Source organism: Trachemys scripta, chromosome 1 (genome assembly GCF_013100865.1).
Source record: "Trachemys scripta elegans isolate TJP31775 chromosome 1, CAS_Tse_1.0, whole genome shotgun sequence".
NCBI lineage: Eukaryota > Metazoa > Chordata > Testudines > Emydidae > Trachemys > Trachemys scripta.
In genome coordinates this window covers 171,764,718-171,787,020 of record NC_048298.1, presented here as the reverse complement: position 1 = coordinate 171,787,020, position 22,303 = coordinate 171,764,718, and positions in this window count along the sequence as shown.

Genomic DNA, 22,303 nt, shown 5'->3' with positions numbered 1-22,303 from the left:
GAAAAATGCAGACAAAGTGGAGAAAGTCTAGAGAGGAGCAACAAAAATGATTAAAGTTCTAGAAAACTTGACCTATGAGGAAAGATTAGATAAAAATTGGTTTGTTTAGTCTGGAGAAGAGAAGACTGAGGGGGAACATGATGATAGTTTTCAAGTTCATAAAAAGTTGTTAGAAAGAAGCGGGTGATAAATTGTTCTCCTTATCCACTGAGGAGAGGACAAGTAATGGGCTTAAATTGCAGCAAGAGAGATTTAGGTTAGAATTTAGGAAAAAAATCCTAACTGTCACTGGTTAAGCTCTGGAATAAATTGCCTAGGGAGCTTGTGAAATCTCTGTCACTGGAGGTTTTTAAGAATAGGTTAGACAAACACCTTTCAGTGAAGGTCTAGTTAATACTTAGTCCTGCCTCAGTGCAGGGACAGAGATAGATGACCTATCACAATTCCTTCCAATCTTACATTTTGATGGTTCTGTGATGTGTCTGTTGCTGTCCCTATGAAAATCCAACCAAATTTAGCCACATTATATGAATTTGAAAAATGTCAATGCTCAGTAGATACTTCCTTAGGTTTTAATAGATAAAAATCTATGAAGATTCCATCCTCATTGAGCATGTGCAAGCCTCTCATAGCTCCTAGTGCTAATCAGACTGTCCATGTGCCATCTCTACAGAGTGTCTGAGCATGCTGTAGTCCAGGGCTATAAGGGGCAAGCCAGACTTTTCTTATAACGGCTGCTCTGGGTTAGCCTGGGGCCAGACACTGGAAGTGAGAGCAGGGAGCCTGTTTCTCCTATGCTCTCAGTGAACCCCCTGCTGGCACCCAGGCAGAGTGGAGGAGTAAGCTGTCTGATTTAAATGCAGGGGGACAAAAGCCAGATTAAGTGGGAGGAAAAGAAGTAGGGATGCCACAAGGTAGGGGAGAGGGAAGTCAGATCTCACAGGAAGCTGGGAAATGAGGGGGAAACTGAGACAGGCTTGGCAAAGAGAATGAGAGAAGGAGCCAATGGGATGTTTGTGGGGGGGGGGGAACTGGAGCAAGGAGCAGGAGAGGAGGTATGAGGGAGACGGAGAGTGGATGAGGAATCTAAGGAAGGAGACTAGGACTGGAAGCCAGTAGTGGGAGGGGAGCTGAAGGGAGGAACAGATCAGATGAGGAGCTGTGAGGAAGGAACTGGGGCTGACTGGGCAAGGAGATTGAGACTGGGATGAGAAGCCTTAGGAATGGAGACTGGGACTGGGTAGACCAGGAGAATGGGACTAGAACAGTGAGCTAGTGACGGGGAAGAGACAGGACAGGGACAGGCACAAGGGGTTGGGGCAAAAGGGGTCAAACTTTATGGTAGCAGGCAGATGTGACCAGTATAGCACATCCCCTTCTGGAACCTGGACTGGAACCCATAATCCTTGAGTCTCTCCATTCCTCAGCTCCCAGCAAAAACCTGTAAAACCCATTGGCAAAGTATGTATTTCATCCCCCTCTATTACGGGTTCACATATCGGATAACAATCGACTATTGCTATCAATTACTCAATTAGCTCAAGTGGCTGAAATCTGTGCAGTGGATCTAACAGTTCCAAGCATACGGATGAACCACACGAATGTCAATATGTTACCACATGGTGGATTTTTTTTTCAACCGTACTCTTCTAAAAGCCAAAGAAATCACATACATACAAAACTGCATTAAAAAAGCATCACCATGGTTGCAAAATCAAGCACTCAGAAGTTAGAATATGCTAGAATTAAGGAGTTGGCTGTACTACCTTAATTTTGGCTCCTTATGCATATGCATTGTGATAGAGTCTTTAACTACTCCATCACATGCTATTTTTTTCACTGGGTACACAGGATGGACTTACTCTGGCGATGATTCAGAGTTGTGTACTGAAGGAGACTGTTGACTGTAGGACCACTTTGTCTTCATGGCAGAAGTTGAAAGGTGTTTAGTGAACAAGATCGGGAATTGCAAAAGGGGAAAAGACAGTCTCCTCTTTGAGCCAATTGAAAGTTGCCTTGGAGAATCGGATTCTTTCTCTACCTCTACCACAGAGTTCCGATGTGATGCAAGAAAGTCACTTAAACCACGCTTTTCATAGACAGTCTCTAATTATATAGTCCTCATTTGCCAGGTGCCCAACTTGATACACTGGGATCTGATTTGCAGAAATACTACAGTTGCAACTGAAGTCAATGGCAGCTGTGCTTTGAACATATAAAGTGGTATAAAAGGCTAGTATTCTGAGAAATCAAGGTTTCAAATTGGGCAACCCAAATTAATGGAAACTTTTTACCTTACTCTTTCTATTCCTTAGTTCCTCATTTGTAAAATAGGAATAATACTACCCCCCTCTCACTTCACATAGGTGTTGTGAAGTTCTTTAATGTTTGTGAAGAACTCAGATACTGTAAAGATAAGCACATTGAATTATTAATTTTCACGCAGATTTTTCTATCGTTTGATCGGGGTTTGAATAGGGTGCAGTAAATGAGACCTGGGGGCTGCACAATGAAGAGAAAACAAACTATGGAATAGCTGCTCATTAAGTAAGCACCCTCTGTTCTGGGTAGTGCATGAGGTAGGGGTCTTCGGGACAAAAAAATAGCATGTGATCATGTAATTAAACACTGTATCATAATGAGTGCACTCAAGGGGGCCAAATCAAGATTGTAGAGATAACATAAACACAATTCAATCAATTTCTGAAATTTGAGTGCTAGACTTTGCAACCTTAATGTTCTTTTAACATAGATTTTTTGCATGTGATATATGTTACATGTGCATAGACTATATGTGAAAGGGTTTATGTTCATGTTAGCTAAAATAATAGTTATGTACTCCTTATACAGCATTAACAATATTTCATACAGATTGCATATTTTCAGCTGGTGTAAATGGACCACTGAAAGCAATGTGGTTATATAACAGTGAGATGCATTCTTATCCTTTAGGGTGTTCAGAGAATATCTTTTCTAGAGGATAATACTCAATATGCAGGCTTGGCACCATTTAGATCTTTCTGCAGTATTTTTCTCTTAGAATCTGATTGACAACAACAAAACATGGCAGAAGACATCTACATTTTTCTCATTCAAGCTCAACCAGTTGTATCATTTGGGCTGCACTTGATTAGCAAGGACACAGATTCAAGGTACTACCAATTGTCTTTGTATGTTTCTAATCATGCAGACACTTATTTTTCTTTTATGTCCCCAAGGTTTATAACTCTTAGTGGTGATGTCCTCTGTGCCACAGATGGTGGTTCCCTTATAAGTATTGTTTTAGCACCTGATCTTGCAAGGTTGTATGCACCTTCTGGAGGGCCAGACACACAAAGTACACTTAACATGTTTTCTCTTACATTTTCTTGCTGTGAACGCAACCCTAAAACATTCAGTCATGTGAGTAGATCTATTGATTTCAATGGGGTTAACTGTGAGAGTAAGCATTATTTGCACGAATCAGAGTTGCAAGACTAGGCCCTATTTCTGCTGAATACTGAGGGCTGGTTTGTGGAGTTACTGTAAGCTCTGAGTAAGCAGCTGTCTGTGGATGCACTACTCCTGGAGTAGACCACGGTGTTGCAATTCTGTCCCTGGCTCTTCCCGCTCCAGAGGGTAAATAAGTTGCATTGTCTCTTTACTGGGAGTACCTGACTTCCCCCTCTACACTGGCTCATCTGTGGTGGCTGGCACATTGGAAAGGTTCTTCTCCATCCTCCTCTGTGACCCATGATGGAGGTAGCCTGTGCAAGGCAATATGGGAACACCTTGCATGGGGCCATAATGTGTGTTATTGAAACACAGAAATGCAGGGCTGGAAGGGACCATGAGAGGTTATCTAGTCAAGCCTCCTGCACTGAGATAGAACCAAATATACTTAGACCATCCCAACAGATGTTTGTCTAATCTGTTCTTAAAAACCTCTAGTGATGGTGTATCCACAGCCACCTTTGCAAGCCTATTCCAGAGCTTTAACTAGCCTTATGGTTAGAACATTTTTCCTAATATTCAACTTAAATCTCCCTTGCTGCAGATTAAGCCCTTTACGTCTTGTCCTACCTTCAGTGAACATGGAAAACAACTGATCCTCTTCCTCTTCCTCACAGCCTGTAACATATACAGCCTACTGTAGAGCCTCAGAGTAGACATTTACTACGCCAATGGGGTGGGTTCTTCTGTCAGTATAGGTAGGTACCTATACTGGTACCTGAAGGATGGTACCTAAATCAATGGAAGAATTCTTCTGTCTATCCAGCACTATCTACACCAGGGGTTAGATCGGCTTAACTATGTCAGTTAAGTTGTGGATTTTTCATATCCCTGAGTGATGTAGCTAGGTTGACCTAACTTCATAGGGTAGATCATCACTAAATATGATGAATGCTTTTAATCTTTCCTAATAGGTCAGTTATCATTTTTGTTGCATTCCTCTGGACTCTCTGCAGTTTGTTCACATCTGTCTTAAAGTGTGGTCTCCAAAACTGGACATAGTACTCCAGCTGAGGCCTCACCAGTGCTGAGTAGAGTGGGACAATTATCTCCCCTGTCTTGCCATGACAGAGTGCAGTGAGTTAACAGGTGAGCCTGAACTCTGATCACATTGACACCCATTAGTTTCCCTGGAGAAAGCTGATTGGAGTAAATTAAAGGTAATTAGCTAATCAGGCCAGTGGGCTGGATGAGCTAATGAGACAATTAGCCCATTAGCTCACAAATGTTAAAGAGGCACAATTAGGCACTGTGAGGGGAAGAACAGGGCTAGTAACACAGAGGCTTCGGGGGGGCGGAGGGGGGAAGACATCTGTTCCCCTCAGGTCCTGTGTGGGGAGGAGAAAGCACGGGGATATTGTAAATAGTACTGTTGCAAAGGACTGTGACCATGTTGGTGGAAGGGACTCAAATGGCACAGAGTGTACACAGCCAGTGGAGTCTGAGCTGTTTTTTTGTGGGTCTAGAAGGCAGGAGCAGAGCCTGCCCTGCTATATGTGGAGGCTTGTCTGAGATCATGATTTCTCCATCTCTGGTGACTGACAACCAGATGGGACTGCTGGTGTGAGGATTTGGCATTAGGGTAATGGAACAGATACTACAGTGGTTAGTGGAGCAGCAAAAAGAGATGCATAAAACCATGCCTTTGTTCCAGGAATCCTACCAGATGGAAAGTCAGTGCTTCCTTGTGTGGCAGGCCGAACAGTAGACGAGCCTGTAAAAGTTGATGAAGGAGAAAGCGCAGGTGAAGCAACAACTGATCCAGGGTCTGATGAATCCTGTGATGGAGAACAGCAGTAGAACACAGAGGGCCCAATGGGTGACCCTAATGTGTCTTTATTAACTTTCTAGAGAATAGCAATGGGCGCTGGATGGGATAAGAATTGTGGACCTTCCAGGTGGCACCCTACTTGTCATGGAAAGCCCAGGCCTCTAGTGCCCTGAGTAGGCCTGGGACTATGATGGAGTAAAGACAGCCATTCTGGATAGGGAAGACCTTTTGGTCAATAAAAACCAACAGAAAGTTTGGGCTGCCAGATGTACTTGAGGGGTATGGCTCAAGGTGTTTGCACAAAAACGTATTAACTAACAAGGTGACTTGCTGGCTGAGGCCAGACACCCAAAGTGTGGAGGAAATAATAGATATGTTAATAAAGGAGCAATTTCTCCAGAACCTCCCTGAAAGCACACGTTTGGGTTTGGAGGCACCAGCCAATGACCCCAGAGGAGGTGGTAAAGTTTGCAGATGCATTTGTGGATGCAGACTTTCCCACGAATGAAGTCCAGACATTTCAGAGACTGGACTCAGGGGAGAAGGGATATGATTTTACCATACCAAGGATGATCAGGGAAGAAAAAAAAGGAAAAGATGAAGGGGATTCTTTCAGGGAACCAGGGTGTGGTTACTAACCATGTAGGCATCCAGGGCATATAATGCAGGACTGCCCAATTATAGATTCACAGCATTTTGTGGGTGGACTGTGATTAGCAGAGATAGGTGGAAAAGGAGCATGCTTACCATCCCTGTAAAAGTTGGGGGAGGAGGCTTCAGAGATGACTAGTGCATGCTGCATCAGGCACATCACCAGTCTGAAGGTATTTGGTGAATCCCAATTGGATGCTGCTAGGTAGGAACTAAAAGTGTAAGTGCATCCATGGTGAAAGGAGAGTCTGCCTAATGACAGAGATCCCCCGCTCCCCCCGAGATTAAGTGGAAGTGGGTAGGGGTGGTGGATGAACTGCCTCATACGGTCATTATAGGAACTGACTAGAGTCCCTTCCCTTATAAGAGAAAAATGGAAGTTGTAAATCCCCTATGGCAGGAAGCAGGGCTAACAAGAAATCAGGTAAAGGGGTTTGACATAGAAAAATCAGAAAATCCTAGACCTAAGGACAGAAGCCAGGAGGAATATAGGACCTCTCTCGGGAAGGAAAAAGGCAGCCCAGGATAAGATGCAGGGGGCGGAAAGTAGCCCTAGTTTGCTGATGAAAGTAGGCAGTCCTAAGGAACCTCTCCACTGGAATAGCAGGAGAAGGACTCTCGGGACCAGTTTATGAAGCTGTGGGGGACCCAGAGTCCCTAGTAGAGGAAGGAAAAGGAGAGACAGCAACAGGCCCTACTCCAAACTAATTAAGGAGAGTGGGGATACAGGCTGCCCTTGGTGTGAGGACCTATGGACAGGAACGGAGTTATGGGGGTGACCACTACCTATGAAATGTGACTTCTGTGGGTGGAGAATGGGCAACCACCCTGGAGGCAAAGGTGAGCAGAAGCAGTCCAATGCCCCCTTCTACAGAAAGGAGGGCATGGTAGAAGAGAAACTTGGCAGGTAGGCAATGCAGAGAGGTGTGTGACAGATGAGCCTGCACTCTGAACACTCTGACACCCAGTACATTCCCCAGGAGAAAGTTAATTGAGACAACTATTAGCTAATCAGGCCTGCATGCTGGGTGAGTTAACAAGCCAACTGGCCTCTCAGCTCAAGGCTGATAAAAAGGCATAGGAAGGAAGTGCTAGGAGGAGGAGAACAAGGCTAGCCCAGTAGCAGCCAAACAACTAGACCTCCCTCCTTCCCCCTGCTCCTCTCAGGTCCTGAGGAGCGGGCGAAATGCACAGGGGTATTATAAATAGCACTGTTGCAAGGGATTGTGAAGGTTTTGGTAGAGGGAACTCAAATAAATGGCTCAGCGTATACACAGATAGTGGAGTCTGAACCTGTTTTTGAGACTGGGGCTGGAAATCAGAACCAGAGCCCGCCCCACTCCACTTACATATGACATTTCTATTTAATACACCCTAGAATGATTTTAGCCTTTTTCACAACTGCATCACATGGTTGGCTCATATTTAATTTATGATCCACTATAACCCCTAGATCCTCTTCAGCCATACTACTGCCTAGCTAGTTATTTCCCATTTTGTTGTGCATTAGGGTTTTCTCATTCCTAAATGAAGCATTTTTCACTTGTCTTTATTGAATTTATTTTTTTTTTATTTCAGACCAATTTTCAAATTTGTTCAGGTTGTTTGGAATTTGTATCCCATCGTCCAAAGTTCTAGCAATCCCTCCCAGCTTGGTATCATCCACAAATTGTATAAACGTACTCTCCACACCACTATCCAAGTCATTAATGAAAATATTAAGTAGTACGGGACCCAAGACAAACCTCTGCAGGACCCCACTAGATGCATCCCCTAGTTTGACAGTGAGCCATTGATAACTACTCTGTGAGTATGGTCTGTCACCCACTTTTGCACCCATCTGATCTAACCCTGAAGCTTCCTGTGGTTCACATAGCAACAGGCCTAAAATGGAACATTGGTTCAGAACACTTTCCCTATATTCAGGGAAATTGTGCTTCAGTTACAAATCCGGATCTGAATCGGGCAGCTTGAGGCCATCTCTAGATGAAAGACTTTCCCCCTAATGTATTTTAGGCTTCTGTTATCTCCCTCAGTGAAATCATAATGATGCCACATTTCCAACAGCACAATCATTTTCATAGCAACAGTGCGGTGTCACAAAACACAGGATTATAACTTCATTGTACTGTAAGCTCAGCAGAAGGGAGATAATAGACTCTGAGGAACGAAGCTCAAATATGTCATAAAATTAAAGAAAATACAGAAAAATACTGATCAAATAAACTTTCTATTTATATAAACGATTTACCAGAGGAGGGCACTAAGATGCTCTGCTAATAGTTCCTCTGTAAATACAATAGATCATAGATTATATGGATAGCTGAACAGAACCTATTTCATGAAAGGATTTTGTCTTTTCGTGAAAGGATTTGAAATGTGCAGCTTCCTGCAGTGCAATCTTGTGCAGTGACATTCATATCACACAATGAAAAAAGGGTTCAGTTTAGCTGCGGAAACTTTGTTTCCATCTTTACTCAGGTGTGTGCTAGATTTTCAGAGTTATACCTGCGTTAGGTGCCTCAAAATAGGATTGAAGCAGATCTTTAAGTTAAAAAACTTGATCTTCAACAGAGACCCCCAACTGTAATTTTCCTAGGTGTTTGTACAAGGTGTAGCTCAATGGTCCCTGATCTTGACTGCAACCTTTGTGTGTTACCACAATACAAATTAATAATTATTATTATTATTGTGGTTTGTTATGATATTTAGGGCCAGATTCTGATACCCTTATTCACATTGAATAATACCATATTCAACAATGACTTCTAACAAGTCCCATTGAAGTCAATCAATTGTTTGTTTTTAATAAATTGTGTACATACATTTAGAGCTACTGTCAGAGTTGCTCAACACCCCGTGGCCAGATGGATTTCCTGTTGCGTCCTTTCTTTCTGGTATTGCAGGATAGTTCAAGGGCAGGGAGTGGGGAGCGAGTGCTTGTCAAAGAGATTTTGAGGAGTCAGAGAAACAAAGGTCTATGTCTACACTAGCACTTTTGTCGGTCAGGGGTATGAAAAAACACACCCCTAACCGACATAAGTTTCACCGACAAATGTGCCGGAATAGACAGTGCTATGTCAGTTGGAGATGCTCTCCCAGTGACATAGCTACCGTCGTTCATTGGGGGTAGTTTAATTATGCCAATGGGAAAGCTTTCTCCCTTCGGCATAGAGCGGCTACATGGGAGACTTTACAGTGGCACAGCTGTGTTGCTGTAAGGTTTGGAGTGTAGTCACCTAGGGGCTAAGGGAAGATGGCCTTTTGTAGGACTTTGCATCTCTTCTCAAGGCCTGTCTTGCACCACAGACCTGCTTTAAAGCCCATGTAAGAGAATGGAAAGTCTTCTACTGACTTTAGAGGCTTTGGATTGGGCCCCCATGTCCCTTCTTCCTGCTGCACAGATGTAGTAGGTAAGGGCTGAGACCAGCATGAGTAAGCTAAGCACTGATTGTTCACTGGAGTGGTGGTAAGAGGCATGCTCCTGAGGAAACCCAAGAATCAGCTGTGCATAACCGAGTGCAAGACAAGGCTCCAAATATGGATCTATTTACCACCCTGTGTTGGACCCAGGTGTTTCTCATCTTTTTATTCAGAAACTAGTGCAACACTCACTGGCTGCATCAAAATGGATCTTTTTTTAGTTGTAAGGTGCTACAATTTTTTCTGCACGATTTTAAACATTTTTGTCTGCTTATTTTCATATCTCTTTGCTCTTTCAAAGTTTTAAAGTATTTTAAAGTTACACATGATTAGATTATGTGATATGGACATAGAGCCAGTCTGACCATTCTATGATGCATTCATCATACACCTAATTCCATGGTTTTAAGAAGTGTCTGCCCTCCATTTTTCATTGTGACACTTCAAAGGGTGAGAAACCCAGCTGATTCAGTCCTCCAAGTCCAGGGTGGAATCAAACCAGCATAATGGCTCTGTGCTACCTTCCTGGAAAATCATGGGAGATGGGAGAGATTCCAGAAGACTGGAAAAGGGCAAATATAGTGCCCATCTATAAAAAGGGAAATAAAAACAACCCAGGAAACTACAGACCAGTTAGTTTAACTTCTGTGCCAGGGAAGATAATGGAGCAAGTAATTAAGGAAATCATCTGCAAACACTTGGAAGGTGGTAAGGTGATAGGGAACAGCCAGCATGGATTTGTAAAGAACAAATCATGTCAAACCAATCTGATAGCTTTCTTTGATAGGATAACGAGTCTTGTGGATAAGGGAGAAGCTGTGGATGTGGTATACCTAGACTTTAGTAATGCATTTGATACGGTCTCGCATGATATTCTTATCGATAAACTAGGCAAATACAATTTAGATGGGGCTACTATAAGGTGGGTGCATAACTGGCTGGATAACCATAGATATTGGCATAGAAAGTACGCTTATTAAGTTTGCGGATGATACCAAACTGGGAGGGATTGCAACTGCTTTGGAGGGCAGGGTCATAATTCAAAATGATCTGGACAAATTGGAGAAATGGTCTGAGTTAAACAGGATGAAGTTTAACAAAGACAAATTCAAAGTGCTCCACTTAGGAAGAAAAAATCAGTTTCACACATACAGAATGGGAAGAGACTGTCTAGGAAGGAGTACGGCAGAAAGGGATCTAGGGGTTATAGTGGACCACAAGCTAAATATGAGTCAACAGTGTGATGCTGTTGCAAAAAAAGCAAACATGATTCTGGGATGTATTAACAGGTGTGTTGTGAGCAAGACACGAGAAGTCATTCTTCCGCTCTACTCTGCTCTGGTTAGGCCTCAGCTGGAGTATTGTGTCCAGTTCTGGGCACCGCATTTCAAGAAAGATGTGGAGAAATTGGAGAGGGTCCAGAGAAGAGCAACAAGAATGATTAAAGGTCTTGAGAACATGACCTATGAAGGAAGGCTGAAAGAATTGGGTTTGTTTAGTTTGGAAAAGAGAAGACTGAGAGGGGACATGATAGCAGTTTTCAGGTATCTAAAAGGGTTTCATAAGGAGGAGGGAGAAAACTTGTTCACCTTAGCCTCTAAGGATAGAACAAGAAGCAATGGGCTTAAACTGCAGCAAGGGAGGTCTAGGTTGGACATTAGGAAAAAGTTCCTAACTGTCAGGTTGGTTAAACACTGGAATAAATTGCCTAGGGAGGTTGTGAAATCTCTATCTCTGGAGATATTTAAGAGTAGGTTAGATAAATGTCTATCAGGGATGGTCTAGACAGTATTTGGTCCTGCCATGCGGGCCTCTCGAGGTCCCTTCCAGTCCTAGAATCTAAGAATCTATAACCCCTGTCCCAACATAAGGGCTTTAGAGCAGAGTTTACCTAGGAAAAGGGGATGTGAACATAGTGCATTGCATTCCAGCTATTCCTAGCTGCTGGAATAGCCCTTTAGAGCCAATGGAGGAGCCAGCAATCAAGTCAAAACAGCCCTGAGTGTGGTTTAACAGACATTGTGGACCAGGTTGGCTTGGGCCTGAAATTACCTTTACCATTTCTCTCCAGCTGTGTTTCTGTGCTGAGTATAGTTCAGCCAAAATGGAGAATCAGATTCTCAGCATCTCTAACATTCTCCTATCAGCCACACTGGCTGCTGCAGCTCTAGGGAATAGCAGACCTCAGAAGTGAATGCTATTTTATTTCCTTGATCTCTGTACACTGTTTCTTTGACTTCCTTTAGTTGCTGCATTCTAAATGGGGCACTGTCAAACTGAAATTCATTGTAATGGAGTACAAGGGCTCTCCCTAGCCTAGACTCTATAGGGTTGATGCAGCAGCCAATTATCCCTGCCTAGTAGAGGGAGCAGAGGAAAATTAGAGGAGCTGCCCGGGGAGGGGGGGGGGGGGGGGTGAGTTTGTGTTCTGTACATAGGTCTATGTAGAGACTGTTGGTTGTAGGTGTGGTCTTTGTTTTTCTACTACTTATTTTGTTCTTTTGGGGCTCTTTATAAGTCATCATAAAGGTGGGGCTAAGAAGAAGGGACCACAACCGATTGCAAGCTGACTGACTGTACTTTGCAGACTAAGAAATCAATGGAGTCGCCCACATTTGTATTTAAGGACATGTCTTTATGTGTGTTCTTTATACCACCTCAGAGTTTTCAAATGAAAAGTATATTCAAAATCTAATTCACCCTCTTTACTTTTGACACTTTTCTCTCATGTTGGACATACAGTAGACTAGTAAGTTTCCCTTTTCTTGAATCTAGTCATTGTTTCCTCAATTTCCCTTTTGTCACGGCATACACTGGCAAAATGCTGTAACATTAGGGTTGCAAACAGCGTAAGAGAATGTCAATCATATTTGGAAAAACAATGAGGAGTCTTTGTGGCACCTTAGAGACTAACAAATGTATTTGGGCATAAGCTTTCGTGGGGTAAAATCCACGTCATCAGATGCATGGAGTGGAACATACAGTAGGGAGGTATAAATAGACAGCATATGAAAAGATGGGAGTTGCCTTACCCCGGGGCGGGATGGGGGTCAGTGCTAATGAGCCAATTCAATTAAGTTGGAAGTGGGCTATTCTCAACAGTTGACAAGAAGGAGTGAAAATCACTTGTGTAGTGCTAATGAGGCCAATGAAAACAAGGTGGCCCATCTCAAACAGTTGATAAGAAGGTGTGAGTATTTAGCAAGGGGAATTTAGTTTTTGTAAAAACAACGAGGAGTACTTGTGGCACCTTAGAAACTAAAAAATTATTTAGTTTTTGTAAAACCTATCCATTCCCAGTCTTTATTCAGGCCTAATTTGATGGTTTCCAGTTTGCAAATTAATTCCAGTTCTGCAGTTTCTCATTGGAGTCTGTTTTTGAAGTTTTTTTGTTGAAGAATTGCCACTTTTAAGTCTGTTATTGAGTGACCAGGGAGAATGAAGTGTTCTCCTACCAGTTTTTGAATGTTATAATTCCCGATGTCAGATTTGTGTCCATTTATTCTTTTGCATAGAGACTGTCCGGTTTGGCCAATGTACGTGGCAGAGGGGCATTGGTGACACATGATGGCATATAACACATTGGTAGATGTGCAGGTGAACAAGCCCCTGATGGTGTGGCTGATGTGGTTCGGTCCTATGATGGTGTCCCTTGAATAGGTATGCAGACAGAGTTGGCACCGGAGTTTGTTGCAGAGTTTGGTTCCTGGCTTAGTGTTTTTGTTGTGTGGTGTGTAGTTGCTGGTGAGTATTTGCTTCAGGTTGGGGGGCTGTCTGTAAGCAAGGACTGGCCTGTCTGCCAAGGTCTGTGAGAGTGAGGGATCGTCCTTCAGGATAGGTTGTAGATCCTTGATGATGCGCTGGAGAGGTTTTAGTTGGGGGATATAAGTGACGGCTAGTGGCATTCTGTTACTTTCTTTGTTGGGCCTGTCTTGGAGCAGATGACTTCTGGGTACCGTTCTGGCTCTGTCAATCTGTTTCTTCACTTCACCAGGTGCGTATCGTAGTTTTAAGAACTCTTGATAGAGATCCTGTAGGTGGTTGTCTCTTTCTGAGGGATTGGAGCAAATGTGGTTGTATCTTAGAGCTTGGATGTAGACAATGGATCATGTGATGTGGTCTGGATTAAAGCTGGAGGCATGTATGTAAGTATAGCGGTCAGTAGATTTCCGGTATAGGGTAGTGTTTATGTGACCATCGCTTATTAGCACTGTAGTGTCTAGGAAGTGGATCTCTTGTGTGGGCTGGTCCAGGCTGAGGTTGATGGTGGGGTGGAAATTTGTTGAAATCCTGGTGGGATTCCTCAAGGGCCTCTTTTCCATGGGTCCAGATTATGAAGATGTCATCAATGTAGCACAAGTAGAGTAGGGGCATTAGGGGACAAGAGCTAAAGAAGCGTTGTTCTAAGTCAGTCATAAAGGTGTTGGCATACTGTGGGGCCATGCGGGTACCCATAGCAGTCCCGCTGACTTAAAGGTATAAATTGTCCCCAAATCTGAAATAGTTGTGGGTGAAGACAAAATCACAAAGTTCAGCCACCAGGTTTTCTGGGCTTCTTACTTGTTTAGACAGCCACTATGTTTATACTGGAATTTCTTTATTCATGGAAACAGTGCTGGTAGTACTAAATGTTGTAAATGAAACCTTAGCTGGGGGCCAAATCTGACTTGGCATTATCTCCTTAGGTGGTCCAGGCAATTTATTTAAGGCTTGTTCTGCTATATTTGCTTTTAGAGCAGTTTCCTCTATTAATAGGCACTGCATTTTTCCATTTTATCTTGTATTTCGTGTGAGGATGTAGAGTTGTGATCTATTGTCACTAGACATTACTTCAAATTTTCTCATTACTGCAAGACATTAAGTTGCCAGGATATGATTTACTTTAGTAAGAGGCTTTGTGTCATCGACATTTGAGAGTTTCTGTGAGTTATTTAAATTTCCATTTTCCTGGCAGTCTCTCTCTTTTAAAACAAAGAAAGAACTGGATGCTGGAATTGAATACCATACTGAAAGCATTAGGAATATGAAATTGCCCTGTTAGGCAAACACAACAGCAGCACATAACACCACATGAGACCAAAGCAACCACCTGGAAAAGGAGGAGAGAGGAGCTCAGGTTTATTGGCACAGACTGAAAATATTTTGTCAACATAACATTTGACTGCAGAGACAAGGACACAGAAGTGATAAATGAAAAGATGCAAATATAATCATAGTCTAGAATATAAAATGTTTGTTTTACTCTTTCAGGCATTTGACATCTGATCCTGCTTTCATTGAAGTCAATCGCAAAACTGCCACTGACTGAATGGCAGCTGGACCATGCCATTAAACGGTTTGAGAAATATAACTATAGAAGTATGCAAGAAAACAACATGTTCCCAAGGACACATGGAGTATATATATTGGCAGATACTGGGTAAATCGAGACTGCTATTGTTATCTACTGTTCAGTGTGTATTGTGTCCTTTTCTAGTGGCTGGTCCAAAGATACTCACTACAGCAATCCTTTAAATTGCTCACTCCTTTAGCATGGAGGGTGATACTTTAGCATGAAGTGACAAGTTCAATCACCAGTGAAGACCAGTGAGAGTGGTTGTTAATGTTACAATGCATTGAAATACTGTGAGGGACAATGAAATGGTTTAGATTACCTGGAGGGGATCGATTAAATGATGTTTGTTTATCTGACATTATGTGGTGTCATGAAACACAGCCACACAAAACCGATGGCGTTTGGCATTTTATTTCTGCACTGATCAAATTTTTGTGAGAAAATGAAAAAGAATAAATATTTCAGATCTATTTTGTCCACTTAAGCTCAAATCTGAGCTTATGCTCTAATAAATTTGTTAGTCTCTAAGGTGCCACAAGTACTCCTGTTCTTTTTGCGGATACAGACTAACACGGCTGCTACTCTGAAACCTGTCAAAATGTTGAGGAAGTGCTGCTTTTCAGGGCCACTTTCACAGTAGATTTCTTTGGGACTTTCTGGATGTGGGATCTTGTATCATGCTGGGTCCCTGTTAATAGTTTGCTAATCAAAAATGTGCATTGCTATCTTATTTGTTTTAAATACTTACTCTTCTGAAGAATTTAACACCAAACTTAAAAATTCAGTAGTCATCACTATCTGTGCAAGGGGTAACTTAAATGCTCACTAGAGTTTTTGGGGTGTTTTAAAAAAAAGTATTCAATGTTGACAATGCTTGCTTATCAATAACAGACACGATGAGTGTCCTAGAATGCAACGGCACCCCAGCTCCTCTCTGACAACCTTTTCTAGATGTAATTTGTTTTCTGATGCCCCAAATGCATCATGAAGTTTAACGGAGTCTTCCACTTCTATTTTACATCCTACTTGCACAGAAGTAATTTACTCTAAGGGAAAACTGTTTTCATAGCTAATCCCCACATTTTATGGCACTGTAAAATATGTATATAATTTCTAATTTAATTACCAATAGGTACTCAGGGTTTCTTTTCACACTGCACAATATCAGATGCTGTGAATGCATCTGGAATAATGAATGGCATTATTATTTTTCAGTGAAAAGACTTGTCCAATTGTTTTCTATCCTATCTCCTCTATGCATGGTAATTTATCAGATGTTGGGATATTTAAAACAGTGGCCCTGCATATGCAGAATAACAATTTCAATTTCATTAGTATGGGTATTCACAGCTTATATTCTTTAAAACATTGTGGCATTTTGATTTCTTGGAAACATTTAGTTGGAATTAGCTTTTTCAGAGTAGAGAGTAAAAATCAATTTCTAACTTTCTTTTTTAGCTGGAGGGAACAAAATCCAAGAAAGTTAGTGCATATTTTTGAAGTTTTCCCTCAAAGACTTTCTTCACATCGAAGAGAAATATGTATGCAGAGATATATTACCTACAGGCTTATTATAAAACCCTGACTGTGCAGTAAAGATGCAACTGCTAGCAATTCACCACCTAACTTTCCTTAAATTCTATTGGTGGATCATTTTAAAAGCCAAAATTTTAGCAGCAGATGTAAAATTGCCTGCATTTACATGCCACAGTTATTTTTTAAAAAAAGTATTTAACCGCATAAAGCATAGAGTTTTATTTATGCAACTATTGCTCCCCCTATTTTTTTTTTTTTTTTTTTTTTTTGCCTCTATAATTTCATGAAATTACAGTCTGTGGTCCAGGCAAGTTGTGCCTGGCTCTTGTGATGCTATCCACTCAGGTGGGCCCCTGTACCTGTGCAGAACCTGATTCACTGCAGCAAGACTGCATATGGGTAAAAAGATCTGCCCACACAGTACAAATTGCAGGATTAAAATACATAGGTCCTGATTCAGCAAAGGAATTTAAGCAGATGCTTAAGACCATCCATATTTACCATTCCCACTGACTTTAATGAGAGTTAAGCACATCCTTAAATTTAACCATGTACTAAGGTGCTTATTGAATAGAGATGGACTTAAGAAGATCCTTAAAGTTAAGTGAATTTAAATCCTTTCTTGAATTAGAGCCTAATTTTGTTGATATTTTTAAAAATGATTTTTAATATCTTATAACATCCTTTTTGTTTGCTTCTAGTTTAAATTGTTAAAACCTTTGATTTTTAAAGTTTCAATAAATGTTTCTTAATGTCTCTGCCTGTATTTCTCATTTTATTTATTCTTTGGAAAATTTATTTATGATCAGCTGTAGTGAAAACTCATGACAGATTTCCCAACAATTTCTTTTTTTATGTCCTGAACTGATAGAAAGACTGTCTGCTCAGCCAATTGAAAGTAATTTGGAAAAATCTCATTCTTTTACTTGCGATGGGTCTGAGTCTCTGACTGCAGTGGCAGCCTCTGCAAACAATGAGCTGCGTGCCCATTTTGTATGATTTTGGGAAACCAATTGTCTAGGGATGAAAAACTTGGACATATTTTTGACTAGGAGCAATAAGTTTGGTTTCTGTACGAGACCTTGTTCATTTAGTACAGTCACACAGTAAAGCTGAAATGTGCCTGTAATTGTATGGTGAATTTTCTCTCTCCTTTATATGTTATATATACTGTGCAAGCAGATGTAAACAGGCTGCAGAGAGCTGCTGTAATATAGCCCTTCATCTAGACCTAAAGATGATGGGGCAAGAGAATATTCTTATTGTATGTGGCCACTCAGGTTTTCATCTCAGTTCTTAAAAAAAAAAAAAAAACACCCTAATTATCTTTGGATTAAACACATTCACTATAGACCACAATTTACTAGAAAAATCTACTCCCAACTTAATTCCTGTGATTAATCCTTTATGGGTTTTCTTTTGTTAGTCAATGCAACGGACTAATGATTATTAATACCACCTGGGAGAAGGAGATTATATAACACTAGAGCTGCATGACGTCCATACGCTGGATATTTGTTGGTCTTCCATGCACCTAGCCAAAAAAAAAAAAAAAAAGGAATACTACTACTTGTTAGAACCATTAACTGATTCTTTAAAACAACAATAAAAAACAAGTACTTCATCCTTGTCCAGTTCTATTGACAGAATCAGGTAAGTATAGTATATGGCACACTACTTATATTGGCCCTTATGTGTAGCAAGGAGATCTGCCCCCCCCCCCGGTGGCCGCCACGGACCTGGTCGCTGAGACCAGTTTCCAGGTCTCGCGGAAGACCTCTCGGATCGAGATAAAAGAGCTGCCGGTCGTAGCGGAGTCCTCGGAAGCGGCGCAGGAAAGCGTGCGCCAGTACTCTCCACACCGGACTACCTGCACAATAAAGGAGCCGCTGCAGGGCCTGGAGGCGGAAGACATGGACCTGAGTGCGGAGGCACTTCAGGCCCTGCCCTCCCTCCTCCAGGGGCAGATGGAGGACCCCCACAGAGACCCAGTGCAGTCCTGGCCAAAAGAACTCCAGAATCAACCTCCGGAGGTCTGCCAGGAAGCCCGGGGCCGGGATCAGGGTGTTGAGACAGTACCAGAGCATGGACAGGACTAGTTGATTGAGTACCAGTGCCCTCCCGTGAAGGGAGAGGCACCGGAGTAGTCCTGTCCATTTCCAGAGCCACTCAGTCACCCTGCCCTGCAAACCTTGCCAGTTCTCCGGCGGAGATGGATGCGTGGCAGAAAGGTAAACGCCGAGATAGAGCAGCAGACCCGCGCTCCACCGGATGGCCTGAAGCGCGGGTGGGAGGCCGCTGAGTACACGGTCTGGCAAGCCTCCACCCACACCAAGTCGCCCGGGTCCTGGACCATGAGGAGCACATCGTCGGCGAACGCCGACAGGACCAGCCACAGCTCCGGCTCCCAAAGCACCAACCCCGTCAACCTCCTGCAGAGGAGACAGAGGAAGGGCTCGATCGCCAGAGCGTACAGCTGGCCCGAGAGGGGGCATCCCTGCCGCACTCCCCGCCCGAAGCTGACCGGCTCGGTCAGGGTCCAGTTGAGCCTGACCAGACACTCTGAGGAGGCGTACAGCACCTGGAGAAAACCCACAAACCGGGGTCTGAAGCCTAACGCTTGCAGAGTGCCCAGGAGATACCCATGGTCCACCCTGTCGAACGCCTTCTCCTGATCCAGGGACAGGAGGGTGAACGACAGACCATCCCTACACCCAAGTTCCAAAAGATCCCGGACCAGGTAGAGGTTATCAAAGATGCTACGGCCCGGGACGGTGTAGGTCTGGTCTGGGTGGATCACGTCCTCCAGCATGGACCCTAGCCGCAGCGAGATGACCTTGGCTATGATTTTGTAGTCCGTGCTGAGGAGCGAGACGGGACACCAATTCCGTAAGTCATGGAGGTCCCCCTTCTTTGGCAATAAGGCGAGCACGGCTCGCCTGCACGAAAGAGGGAGGACCCCGATCCGCAAGGCCTCGGCCCAGACGGTGACTAGGTCCGGGCCGAGGACGTCCCAGAACACGCGGTAGAACTCCACGGTCAGCCCGTCCATTCCCGGAGATTTATTGGCGGGCATGTGGCGGAGGGCTTCCAAGAACTCGGCCAGAGAGAGAGGCAACTCTAGCCGGTCCCGGTCGCCCGTGCTGACCATCAGGAGTCCGTCCCAGAGCACTCTGCAAGCGGTAGGGTCGGTCAGATCCGGGGAGAAAAGGTGTGTGTAGAAGGCCCTGGCCCTCTCGCACATCTCTACCGGATAGTGAGGGGGGTGCCGTCCTCCGCCAGGAGGCAGGTGACGTGCCTCTTGGCCCCCCTCCTTTTCTCCAGGGCGTAGAAGAAGCGGGAGCCGCGATCCATCTCCCGAAGGAGGCGGATGTGGGATCAAACAAAAGCACCCCGGGCCCGATGATTGTCGAGGGCCCGGAGCTCCTCCCGCTTCTCCTGGCACGCTCCACAAAGGGATGGATCCTCAGGGCTGGCAGCCAGACCCCTCTCTAGCTCTAAGACCTACCGTTCCAACTGCTCTATCGCTGCATCCCTCTGTTGGCTGGCTCCCCGGGTGTAGTCACGGCAGAAGAGCCGGGCACGCACCTTTCCTAGGTCCCACCATCGCCGCGCCGAGGGAAAGGCACACCGCTGCCCTCGCCAGACCAGCCAAAACTCCCAGAAGGATGCCATGAAGCCCACATCCTCCAGCAAGCTAGTGTTAAAGTGCCAATAGGCGGCCCCGGCCTCTCCGCACAGAGACAGTCCGTCACGGTGAGTAGATGGTGATCTGAAAAGGGGGCCGGCCGCACGTCGGAGGAGTGGGCCCGTGAAAGATGGAAGCGTGACAAGTAAATGCGGTCCAACCGGGAGTGGCACGACCGATGGGCTTCCACCCGGACATAGGTGAACGTGGAGACATCGTCCGGGTGGTGGTCACGCCAAACGTCCACCAGGTAGTGATGTTCCACAATCTCCCGGAGGACGTCCATGGCGGCCGGGCACTGCTCGGTCCCCGAGCAGTCCCGCTCCTCGAGGGTAGAGTTGGAATTCCCGCCCAGGACCAGGCACTCATGAGGATCCAAGGAGCCTGCTGATAAAAAGGCAGCTGCTCCGGGCCCGATGTCGGGGCATAGACGTTGACAAGGTTGACCACAAGCCCCTCCATGCGGACCCGGAGGTGCAGCAGGCAGCTTGGCACAACCTCGGCAACCCCCAGCACCTCGGACCGTAGGTCGGGGGAGAACAAGGTAGCCACTGCAGCCGTACGAACTGTGAGATGGCTAAAATAGACCCTGTCCCCCCACTCCAGCCACCAGCTGTCTTCGGCGGCTGGATCCGTGTGGGTCTCCTGCAGGGAAACCACAGAGTACCCCCCCTCCCGAAGGAAGGAGAGCACCTGCGGAGACCCACCCTACAGGTCCGGCTGTTCAATGTAGCAAAGGTGATAGGTGGCATGAGGAGGGTGGGGGGGATCCTCACCGGCAGGGACGCTCACGGCACCCATTGGGCCACGCAGCAAACCGTGACCCACCCCGAAGGTGAGCAAGGAGTCACGGAAGCTGCGGACCCGCTGGTAAGCCGCAGCACCCTGCTTCCCGGTCCTTTTACCCTCCCCCATGAGGGCCCTCGCGGCCGGGAGGATCTGATGGAAATCCCCCCATCGCTGGAGAGCAAGCGGCACCTTATTGCGGGAGCCACGGACATCTTCTAAAAACTCCCGCAGCTCTTCTCGCAGCGTATGGGGGGGTAGGGTCACTGGCTTCCGATCATCCCCCGTTGGGGCCCCTGGCACGGCCCCGTGGCCCACCGAGACGGGCAGGCAAGGGACGGACCCTCGATGTGGCGCCCGATGGACTGGCGCCACACGGTCCGCCTCAGACCCAGGCTCAATGGGGGGGCAGCGGTGGAGGGAGGACAGCAGTCCCTAGGGGAACACAAAGGCCGCTCCCTGGGGGTCATCCTCCGGGAAAGAGAAGGAGACATCCCCAGAGGTGGCAATAGCATCATGGGAGGTGGAGGGGATAAGAAGCGGGTCAGGAGTAAGGGCAGGGCCAGGGGCAGGAGTAGGGTTGGGAAGAGGGACAGAGGTGGGATCCTGGGCCCCAGGAGCTGGACTGCTGGAAGGTAGCTCCTCTCGGTCGGGCTCAGGGGTCTGAGGGTTAGGGAGGGGGTCCCCAGTGATGCTGGGCTCAGGCTCTATGGCAGATGGAACAGCCACAGCAACAGGAGGTGAACAATCTTCAATGGGGCCCCCACCCGGGAAGGAACTCGGTTGCCCCATACCAACGAGGGATACCCCTGGTAACTCGGGTCCTGGCCGCGACGCACTGGCCGTCACCTCAACAGGCTCGGCGGCCGTCAGCGGGGTGGCACCCGCAGCCGGGCAGGTCAAATAGTCCAGGGGTTCCTCTGAGGTAGAAGCAGGATCAGCAGGTAGGGGAACAGAAGACGGAGAAGGGGGGGCTGGGGTGAGGTTGGCCAAATCGAGGCCTGCTGGCAGAGGGTCATCCTCCCCCTGTGTGACCGGGATCAGACCCAGGGCCTCGATCTCCTCATAGTTAGAAGGGAGCTCACCTCCCATCACCCCGGGGTCTTCTCCGCTAGCACCCGAGGCGACACTTTCCTCGGGCATTGCAGGAGGTACAGGTGGCAAGGGGGCAGGAGGGGCTTCAACGGGGGCCTCCGCAAGGAGGGACCGTGGAGGACTGATGGTGGGATCCTCCGGTGCTGCCACACCTTCCCCAGACGGCAACGGTTGATATAATGTACCCGCGGGCAAGGCGGAAGGCTCGGCAGTGGTGCCCCCCTTCCTGGTTTTTCGGGGGGCCTCCGCACCAGATGGCAGGAGCAGAGCTCGAGCCTTCCGCTTGCCCCGCTTACCCTGTGCTAGGGTCCAGCCCTCCATGGCATGGTCTGCAGGCGGGGCATCAAGGATTGGGTCGGGGGGCAGAGATGATGACTCGAGGACCTGAGGAGGTAACAATGGGGCAGGAGGAGGGGGGGCGGATTCCCCCTGGGGAGGGCCCTCTCCCGCTCTCCCGCGCCTGGCAACACCCCCACCGCACCCTCCTCTACGGGCCCTGCCACAGTGCACGTAGCAGAGGCAAAGC